This window comes from Terrapene carolina, unplaced genomic scaffold (assembly GCF_002925995.2).
Source record: "Terrapene carolina triunguis isolate 2854851 unplaced genomic scaffold, T_m_triunguis-2.0 Scaffold234, whole genome shotgun sequence".
NCBI classification, from domain to species: Eukaryota; Metazoa; Chordata; order Testudines; family Emydidae; genus Terrapene; species Terrapene triunguis.
Window position 1 is genome coordinate 5385020 of NW_020664585.1, and position 11410 is coordinate 5396429.

An 11410-nucleotide genomic window follows, 5' to 3' on the forward strand; every position below is an offset into this window, starting at 1 on the left:
AAAAAATTGGGGGCACCGCTTTTTGGCGCCCCCAAATTTTGGCGCCCTAGGCAACCGCCTAGTTTGCCTAAATGGTAGCACCGGCCCTGATCCTTCCCGTAGTAGTAACCTAGGCAAAGGAATCTTAAACAGGACTTGAGGATGCTCTTTAAGATAGCATGGCAAAGAGTTCCATAAATGTAAGACAAAATGTGGCAAATATGCCTAGTGCATTAAATGTGATCAGACCAATTTTTAGAATGACATGGCATATGTTGTTTGACGTTTTAGTACAGGTGAAATCCAAAAATATTGAAGTCTGGGTTAAAGTATAAGAGTGAGTGTGTGTGAGTGAATCGCCTATTGAGGAAGTCACTTGTAAGAGTAGTAATAGTCCATCTGAGATGTAATAGGTATGACTGTTGACATGGTAACAAACTAGTGTGAACAGCCTCCCTGTTGGCTGAACTGACTGATGTTAAAGTGAAGTCTAATCTCACCAAGAGTTTTCACTCTGCAAATGGAATTAAACAGTATAGGATTGTCTTTAACCAGGAGACCTCCAAATGACTTTGACTGCTTCCCTGTCAAAAGCACTTTAGTTTACCACCACTTAATGAGGTCATTCTGAGAAATCCAAAATGGGCCTATGCTGCTCAGTGAGGCAGCATGATCTGGTGAACTGAACATAATTCTGGAAGCAGAAATTCCTGTCTTCTAATCTTGATTTCTTGGGCAAAGCATAACCTAGCTGTACAGGGGTACAGCATTTACCTGCCTTGAAGTTATGATGATTGATTGATATTGAACAGTACCCTGAAGAGATAAAGCACTGGATAAATATTCTATCTTTAGAATACCCAGATGGGAATATACAAGGTAAATTTAAATGTGGCACTCTATAGAGCAGGGGTGGCCAACCTGAGCCTGAGAAGGAGACAGAATTTTCCAATGTACATTGCCAAAGAGCTACAGTAAGGTCCCTAGCAGCTCCTCCCAGCACCTCCCACAGCCCTGCTGATCGGCATCTCCCCCTCCCTGCACCTCCCGATCAGCTGTTTTGTGGTGTGCAGGAGGCTCTGAGCAGGAGGAATGAGGGTATGGTAGGCTCAGGGGAGGGGGCATTGAAAGGAACATGCAGCTGGGCTCTGCATAGAATCATAGAATATCAGGGTTGGAAGGGACCTCAGGAGGTATCTAGTCCAACCCCCTGCTCAAAGCAGGACCAATCCCCAGACAGGTTTTTACCCCAGTTCCCTAAATGGTCCCCTCAAGAATTGAACTCACAACCCTGGGTTTAGCAGGCCAATGCTCAAACCACTGAGCTATCCCTCGCATCCTGGAGGTGGAGTGGGGGCAGGGCCTATGGCAGAGCCAGGGGTTGAGCAGTGAGCACCCTCTGGCACATTGGAAAGTTGGCACCTGTAGCTCCAGCCCTGGAGTTGGTGCCTATACAAGGAGCTGCATGGGGCTTCAGAGCCACAGGTTGGCCACCCCTGGTATAGAGATCCTTGGGTCAAATGGTTAGCAGGAGTTCAGAGGATTAGATAATTATGATCCTAGTTTTATCTAGCACCACTGCAAATAATAGAAAGGAACTCAAAACAAAGACTTTAAGGTGGGTCGTGATTGTAGGAGGATGTACAGGAGTTCTCCCTTGTGGCATAGCATTTTCTGGTTAGGTGGGTGCACTCTGGTAGGTGTGCTTGGGGACCCTGATTTTTTTTTTTTTTTTTTTGGACATGCTAAATACCCATAGCTCCCATTGACTCTAAGTGGAGTTGTGGGTGCTCAGCACTTCTGAAAATCAGGTCCTATGCCTCTTTCACTTCTGTGAAGCACTATTAGCTGTGATTGGATGCATGATTCCAGACTGCACGGAGCAGTGGTGTCCTTGAATGTGTCAAAACTCATGACTTGGAGGGTTACCTATAGTGAGGGTATAGCGAAGTCCATAGAGAGCATATTAAAGGCAAGCTGCCAGGTTAAAATTCAGATATTAAAAGAAAACCCTTATCTGATACCGGTAAGAGAACTGCACAAATTCACTTCACCATTTATGCAGGTTTAGCTTTGCTTAGCTTGGATAATGAAATGAGACTTGGTTGCACAGCACTTTGGTTTGTGATCACTTTCACCATATAGTTCTCATGCACTAGTGCAATGTTCACATCCAAACAAAGCTACTTGACAATCCTCTTTGAAGCTCAAACCACCATAGACACTAGTGATGTGCTGCCAACAATTTAACAAGGGGCTCACCACATTCCCCCAGACCCTGTGACAAGGCCAGTTCCCCAAATATTATGGGCCTGCAGGCAGGATAGGGTGAGTGCACATGGAATCTATTAATCTGTTTCCCTAGGTGTGGGGGGGTGGGGAGAGGTGAAGTGCTCTGGTAACCAAGGAAGAAGTCCTCATTGTAATTTGGCAAATAAGCCCTTTTGCTCAAAATGTACCTCAGTTCCTGAAGGTGGCACAGAGTATATTGCTAGCACAGCGTAGTGTGCAGCATGGATAACTTGCATTAGGAGTTGGTATAACTCCTTGTAAGGCACTTGGAGTCTTCTTGTTTGTGAAAAAAATTCTGAAAATACTATCCAGTTGATCCCATCTGATCCATTCCAAAGACCGGTATCTTGCGGTCCAGAAATATTTGTGTGAGCCTCAGAGATGTCATCTCTTGCAGGGCTGACCTAGTGTTTAGGGTTTGACTCCATCAGAGATGGAAATCACCTCAAACCTCTTCAGTTTGGCTGCATATGTTTGCTAAGAGGTTATGGGAGCACCCAAGAGCTCCCTCCAGCATATCAGACAGAAACAGAAGAGTAAATGCCAGGGGTAGCGAAGCTTTAGTAACATAATGTATTGAAGCAGCTGAGAGCAGTTCCAGTAGCGGAGTTTAGCGATCTCTCTAAATACTGTCGCATCCATCTGCCAAGAGATGTAACACATGTAGCAAAGATTATGGCCCTGAATTGATGGTTCTTGTCTGCCTGTTATGTAGCAGTTTAAGTTTCTCTCTAGCCACTAGTGGCAAAGACAAAACCCATTGAAACTTCTCAGCCAGAGGTCTAGGGCACCAGCTCAGATTCAGCCTCGGTCAGGTGTGACTGAAAGCTGTTACAAACTGCTGGCAGCCTACGTGAAGTGAGTTTGGTGCTGAATCAGTTTCTAATGGACAGGTATCTGATGAATAAATCACATTTGAAAATTGCCATTTTAGCTGATGTCCTCTTTGGTGTGGCTGAAACAGCAGAGGGGCATGGAGCGTAAAGAAACTTCTCTCTGCCAGTGGGGCAGTGTTGGAAACCTCCAATGCTGTCGCCCATCGCCAGAAGTGTCAATTTTGTACCGAATCTAGCTTAGCATATCCCTGAGCCTGAATTCCAAGAGTACACCATAGTCCCCTTTCATTCCCATCCATGTTCGCAGCGTCACTGCTGGTAGGAATGTATCAATACTGGGATTAAATGTCAGAAAAGTCTCCTTTTCTGACTTGACTGGGTGGAAAAGGCTATAATGGGAGCAGTTGGGACTGCCCTGTCTCTGCAAGGAGGGGAGGATTTCTTGTAACACTTCATTCTTTAGCACTATATTCTATATAGAAACATTCAGGTTTCCTAGTGGAATCAGCAGAGCAAATCCTACAGGAGAGATCAAGGCTATCAAATCGATAAGCCTTGGGTGGTGATCCCTCCTTCCTATGAGCCCCAGGGTATGGACGGTCAGTCATCTTGCACCTGTTCTGGGTGCAAGTCAGAACAATTGACCATGTGGCTTGGCTAATGGCGCAATCTAGCCTAACCTTTGTGAACTGGTCTTCAAGGCCATTGAAACCACAAAAACTACCCAGAGCAAAATGCAGCCTCTGTGCAAGGGGGGATAAGGAAAACCCTTGTGGCTCTTCCCTTTCTCCATCTGCACTAGTGACTGGGGCTTGGAGGGAGAACCTAGGCCTCTGGTATCTGTTAATGGAAAGAACTTTTGCTTTGGGAGGGGGAGAAGAGGTGACCAGGCAAAGGTAGGACACCTGCCATCTCCGTTTTGAGGACTCCATCAGTGCCAGTTCCATTTTTGCCTGTTCCGGGGAGGAGAAGGCTGTGCCTGAGACAAACATCCTTAAGACAAGGTGGATGAGGTAATATCGTTTATTAGACTTACTTCTGCTGGTGAGAGAGACAACTTTTCCATCTTATGCAGAACTCTTCTTCAGGCTCTGTGTAGTTTAGGTTTGTGTCTCACCAACAGAAGTAGGTCCAAAAAAATACATTACCTCACCCAACTTGTGTCTCTCATATCCTGGGATCAACGTGGCTACACCACCACTGCATAAACAAATATTTTTGATGTTTTTCTGAAATTTGACTGCATGGGAGAAGAGCAAGAGGATACCCCCAGGAAATACAGGGGGAACCTTGCATTCTGAACCGGAGAGACTGTGTTCAAAGCCTAAAGGAAATGGGAACTTGCAGATGAGGCAGAGATGAAAGGACTCTTCCCAAAGAGACGCTCTGCAGGAGGGAATGGAAAAAGTGCTTGTATGGCATGAGACTGTTTCTCTGTATATAGAGCAGAGCCTTCCCTTTTGGTCTGAGGACTTTTATTTTAAATTAAGGAAAAGGACAGGAATGAACAAGAGAGAGCATGGTGTGTGTTACTCTGTAACAGGCTGCAGCAGCTGAGAACAAAGTGGCTGCTGAAACCCATTCATGGAAAACTTTCAGAATGTAAAGCGATGGAACAAAGAAAACAAGGCACCACAAAGTTCATAGCTACATACACCACCATATCCTTTCTCGTCTCCACTTCAAACAGTGAGCAGCATGTCAAGGGATGGAATGTGGGAACCTAAAGCATCTGTGGCAGTTGGAGTGTGGGTTGGAAGAAAGGCCAGCAGGAAACCCCCTTCAGGACCAGAGAGAAACAGTTAGCGAGGAAACTTTAATAGGGAAACCAGGGGAACTGTCAGAGAGGAAACTGAGATGAAACCAACAGACCCAGAAAGAGTATCAAAGAAAACCAGATTGCAATCCACCTGCTAAGTGAATATCCTGTACTGAATGTCCTCCCTCTGCATTGTTGGTATGAGGGGTTTGACCTACCACCTGTTTAAATGCAACCTTTTTCTCCATTGCGTGAACGCCTTGTTTCTAAGGCAGTAATTTGGTTCTGACAATGATAAACTGCAGGGATGGAAGAGGGGTACACTGAAGTATCTATGGCCTGGCCTACACTTAAAATTTAGATTGACATAGCTATGTCAGTCAGTGGTGTGAAAAATACACCTCCTTGAAAGCTGCAACTATGGCAACCTAATCCCCAGGATAGAGGCAGCTCTGTCAACAGAAAAATGCTTCCATCAACCTAGCTACTGTTGCCGGAACGTGGAGTTCCTACACCAACAGAAACTCCTGCAGTGAGTGTAGGCTGCTTCCATATGCTACGGGCTCACACCAGCGTAGCTATGAGGATGAATAGGGTATAGTCCCTATAGTGTAGACATACACTATGTAACTGCTTTCGGGGGTGTGGGATTGCAGTCATGACTAGGTTAGGAGGCTCTGTCATCTACATTGAGATGCACACGTGCTCTGTAGAAGTGTTGAGATCATGATGCCTATAGAACTATACTGGAGATAAGCTTTGAGATAATTGTTGCTTTACCTACTGCTACCTTCTAGTAATAATACTTGAGATTTTTTTTTTTATCTGTCGCTAATCAAAACGCTTTTATGAAGAAGGGTTAGTAATGATGAAGTGACATGCCCAAGGATGAACAGTAAATTGCTTGGCAGAGTTGGGAGTAGACCCAAGATCTCCTGATTTTTGGTCCTATGCCCAATTCAATTTGCACTAAACTTAATGGAAGTCTTTCCACCTTGTTTTCTAATGACAATCGGATCAGACTCCTAGTGCTCTCCCTGCCGGACCACAATCCTCCCCTAGAAAACATGCTCGTTTAAATGGTCCATTCTTGAGATTAACTTTAATTAAAAAAAAAAAGGGGGGGGGGAGGTTGTAGCTGGCAAAATAAGCTTGTCACTCTGTAGCTTTTGTCCAAGGCCTTATCTACATTAACATTTTTCTTAAAATCGCCCACTGGTGGCAGCAACAGTTAAAATGCTAGTTTAGACTAGGCACTGGCATTTTAATCTTTGTCACCTACATCTCCTTTGAGCTGAATGACATCATGGTGGTTTTAAACGCTGGTGGCTGGTCCACATGAGTACTTCCATTTCCAATGATTAGTGGAACTGCACTGATGGTAGTTCAACCGTAAGAAAGAATTACAAAAATGATAGTGTAGACATACCTCAAGAAATGTACACTGTGGGAGTTAGTAAACCACTTACGGAATTCCAAGCAATGAGGAGATACTATATGGCAATGGCGGGGTGGGAGGGGGAGGAAAGAGAATGAAGGAGTCAAAGATATGTATGCAGTGCAGCTGTAGCTGCCTCAGTCCCAGGATATTAGAGAGACAAGGTGGGTGAGATAACCTTTATTGGACCAACTTCTGCTGGTGAGAGAGACAAGCTTTCAAGCCTCACAGCTCTTCTTCAGCTCTAGGAGTACCTTTCCCAGACCTGAAGAGCTCCATGTGGCTGGAAAGCTTTTCTCTCTCACCAACAGGAGTCAAAGATAGAAGTTTCTCTCACCTGCCAATTCTAAAACATAGCTTTGTTTTTGTTCATTGTTGTGTAGGTATCTTATTCAGGTTTGGCAGGGATGTTCCTCACGTAAAATAAACACTAGATTCACTGGCTAGTGTCTTTGCTGGATGTACACCTCTACCCCGATATAACGCTGTCCTTGGGAGCCAAAAAATCTTACCGCGTTATATCAAACTTGTTTTGATCCACCGGAGTGCGCAGCCCCACCCCCCGGAGCGCTGCTTTACCGCATTATATCCGAATTCGTGTTGTATCAGGTCGCATTATATTGGGGTAGAGGTGTACTTTTCTCTTCCTTTGATAGAGGGACTTATATGCTTGAACAGAGAATTAAAATGTTTGTGTCCAAAAGTTGGACTATGACTATGGGAAAGAAATTACTTAGTCTTTTTCTGAATATTTTTGTTAAAGATCAACTTCTATTATAATTAGGGATTTAAGATGTTAGCATTTGTTTATGTAAAAGCAGAGTGTTACGGTCAGCTGCATCATCACAGGCATGTGTGCATCATCTTGTTAAATATGGTCCCCATCCTTAATGGTTCCAGCAAGAGAACAATGCCATGTAAAGAATGATCAGAGATTGAATTAATGAGAGCCTCAGACCCATCAATTGCTGTAAAATAAGATAATTCTTTATCAAAAATAGTTGTTCTTTGAAAACTTCTTGAATCCTGATCCTTCCCCTTGCTAAACCTGTAGATAAATCAGTCATGCTGGATTGTCTAGTTTATAAGGTGCCTGCTGAAGGTATCCAAAGGCAAAGTATTAAAAACCCACCTAAATACAAACAACTGAACTACACAGTTGGGACAATGCCAGCTGCATCTGGCACAAAGGCAAACCCAATAACCATCAGCAGACCACCCCACCAACAAAAGAGAACACTTCTTTTGCTGGTGCAAAGATTAGTGTGGAAAGGGAAAAACAAGTCAAGGGAAGGCCAACAAAAATAAAAGGGATTTGTAGTATGCCCTGAAAACAGTGGTTCTTAAACTGCATTCTATAGAAAACATCCAGGTGATAAACATTAGATGCTGTGTAGCGTGTGCCTCTTTTTTTTTTTTTTTTTTTAAATCCTAGTTGGTCTGAATTTGGCCATGAGGATTTATAGAAACTTTTTTGATTAAACTAATTGGCTGTCTCTTCTCTCTTGACGTAAGTGCTGCTTTGGCACACATTCACTTGTGATCAAACTTGCAGATGTCACCAGAAAGAGTAGAGGCAAAACTCCTAGATCAACAGAGCCAAACTGCAAAATGACTAGAGAGATGAGAGTATGCAAGGGAGAGGAAACAAACATCACAGAAGTGGGATAGGCAGAACATAAAAAAAATCATGTACTAAGCACTAGAAGTTGGCAGAAAGGTGTGGGATTGAGAGAGAGTATCTCTCTCTCCTAAGTGGTTTTTAGCTTTTCTATTATGGGCCCAATGTCCTTAAAGGCAGTCACTGAGGAACTGTAGTAGACATCAATCACTTAACACCCAGGTTGCTATACCAGGCATTAACAAGAGACTGTTTTTATACAAATGTTAAAGAAAGCTTGTTTAAATATGTGTTCATACTAGATCTCTTGGAAGCAGCCTAGGCAATGCATCCCAAGTGTACTCATTCCAGCATTTCTGAATGGCAAGGACTGTCTTCTGTCAATCTTATGCATGCCAGATCATGCTACTGACATTTTGTTTCTGGATCTGATAGTAACTGTCTAGTACCTGCATATCAAACTGATAGTATGCTCTTATTACATTTTAATTCTAGAAAAATATTTTATGCAAAAAACTATTGAATAATCATTGTATGTTGTCAGTTTTACTTGCTTTAATTGTATCTTATTTCCTTTAAATTTGGGGCACATTGGTACATGTCACTAGACACAATCCTTTTCAGCTCCAACTAATTTGAAAGATCCCAAATATGCCTTGAAACAAGCTTGAAAATCTCTTAACTGCTACATTATTTGTATTGTAGTAGCATGTTGAGGCCCCTGTCGTGACTAAAGCACCATATTACTAGGAACTGCACATATGATCTCTTCAAGCAATGGCCTGAAGAGCTTAGTCTAATTTAGGTGTTCAGGATACTTGCTTCATTTTATAAAAATATGCAGGTTGCCTTTTAAAGGAAAATTATTATTTTTTTTCATTATTTAAGGCTCAAGATCATCTCTAGCAGCAGGCACCAGGTGGGTTACAGCATTTTGGCATAAGACTAATTTTCCTGCAAATATCATTGAAACCTGTGCCAGGGGTAACTTTAGCGGTCTCCAACTCTGTGCACACAGAAGTCTCTTCCACGAACTGCATGAATACTTGATGTCCATGGCTTTCAATTCCTGTGGTTATGAAATCACTAGTTGGCCACAAAATTTACTAAAAAGGGGAGAAAAAAGAGAGCTTTACATTTCTGGCTCCTCACAGTGCAAGCATTTCCAATTAAATATAAAGAATTCTTTCTTCTGTGTCCACTTCAGTTGGCATCTACTGTCACCCAGCCAATAATGTGTCACCACATCATTATTCAGGCCTGTAAGATAAAACAAAACAAGAAACTTAGCAGCCAAAAGTGCACAAATGTGGGGGAAATGCTAATTTAAGAAACTGTTAAATATTGCTGTGTTTCTTACCATTGTGTTTTACCACCCACAACTCTGCCAAACCTATGGGAAAACTTGCTTTACAAGCAAGGTGTATAAATAATGCCTGCCTACCAGCATCATTTGTTTTTATTACACTTACATTCTCTGGGATTCCTAGAGAGTTTCTATGAATAGATTAGCCTCAAGAATTTTGAGTAACCATGGTTATAAATCAATTTATTCTCCTGGTTTTGAAATTCCATCTGCTCATGCTAATTATGTACATGACAGACTTTTAGCAGGCCAGTCCAGATTTTATTTTTACATATTAGAATGAATTGGTTGCACTTCGGTGCCTCTGGAAATGACAAGTAGAATAAAGTAACAGGTACAAGGAACACCTCAAAAAGAGCTACAGTTAAAACTCCATGTTTAAAATTGGATGATATTCAATACTATACATTAATAAAATATCTTGCAACCAGGGTTAGTTGGCATTTCAGCACTTACAGTATGTTCTGGCTTCTGCCAATTACGGCAATCCAACATTAACTGTGTAAAGTTTTTCTTTGAATGTCTTAAACTGCATTTTTAAGAAATTAGGAATCTTAAGTACTGAGGGAGTTGGCAAAACAATGTGATAACCCTGTGGGATCCATTTCAGCTGTTTAAATTCAAAACTAATGCTGTAATCAGTTACTGATGTTATGTGATAAATCTACATTTAAAGGGCCACTGATTCCTCAGAAAATTCTAAACTACTTGTTTAGAAGTTTGCATATATGATTTGAGGTTGTTGGGTTTTTTTTGTTTGGTTGCTAGGGCAATTTGGTTAAGCGGACTGAAATTAAAAAACTCAGTGTAGCCTTGGATAAGTCTTTTTAAAGGTGAAATGCAAAGCCAAATATCCGATTTGTTCCTTTACTACTTTTCTGTGATGCAGACAGGCTTGAGCTTTTTTTAAATGTCTTTTATATAAATGTTAGATCCTTATTTCCTTCTCTGGTGGAGGATCTGAAGAGTGATGTCATACACAACTGAGCTGCCTCACTTCCTCCTCCAGATGCAGGAAAGCGTTTTCTAAACTCCAGAGAGATTAGGGAATGTTACAGCTCTGGGGTCAACTGCATGCCTATGCTCTCCAACAAAGAGGGAAGCAAAGATTTTAAATTTCAAATGTAAAAAATGTTAACTGAGGTCAATTATGTATCTAGAACTAGTAAAAGGCTTAACCTCCATCTCAGTTTTCCTTGGGTAAAACAGGAATATTTATCTTCCTCACAGGAGTGTTAAGAATGTTTGCAAAGGTGATTTGAAGATGTAAAGCACAATAGAATTGTTAACCACCAATTCCCATAATTTTTGATCTATTAGCAGTCCTTTAACACTTGTTAATTTATGGGAGGAGGGGCATATCGTTTTCATAAACTTGAAATAACACACAGCCCCCTCTGAACACTGTGCATTACAAACCTGGAGGTCTGTGCCCCCACAACTTTTTTTTTTACAATCTAACGCCCTAAGCCTTCAATCAGGGGCCTGCTCTGCCTCAGTGAAGTCTGCCAGGTCCCAGGAGTGTGCAGAAGTCTCCGCTAGCGGATCCTATTGTGGGACTGGACCCCAAACAGCTACAACCCCACAAGTTAACCTGAGCGGCAGCAGACAGCGGTGGAGAGGAGTGGAAAGTAAGCCGGGGAGCAGCGGGAGGTAACTTGGCAGAGGGGGTAGAGGGCAGCTGTGTGGTGCCAGCCTCCCGGGTAACTCCCAGGGGGCTCCACTGAGCACTCAGCTGCCCTGAAGCAGGGTTTGTCCCTGGTTGGGGGCCCAGCGCCCCACCGCAGAGGAGTGTGTGGGGGGTAGTAGGTGCTCGTGGCAGCTGCCTCCACTTCCCCGGCGCCGCTGGAGGGTTGGCCGGGCCGAGCTCCCCTCCGGCGGCGCGGAAGAGCGCTGGGGCTGGGGCCGGGCTCTGAGCCGCGGGCAGGGACCGAGCCAGCGCAGCCCGGCGGGACGGAGCATCTCCCAGGCCGGGAGCCCGCCCTGCCGGCGCTGGTGCCGGCGCGGCCGTGCGGCGCCACCTCCCCGCAGAGGGTGCGGTGAGGCCGGTGTCGCTGGGCCCGTCCCCGGCCGCCTCACGTGTCCCGGCCGGCGCTCGCTCCCCGGCCGCCCCTTCACC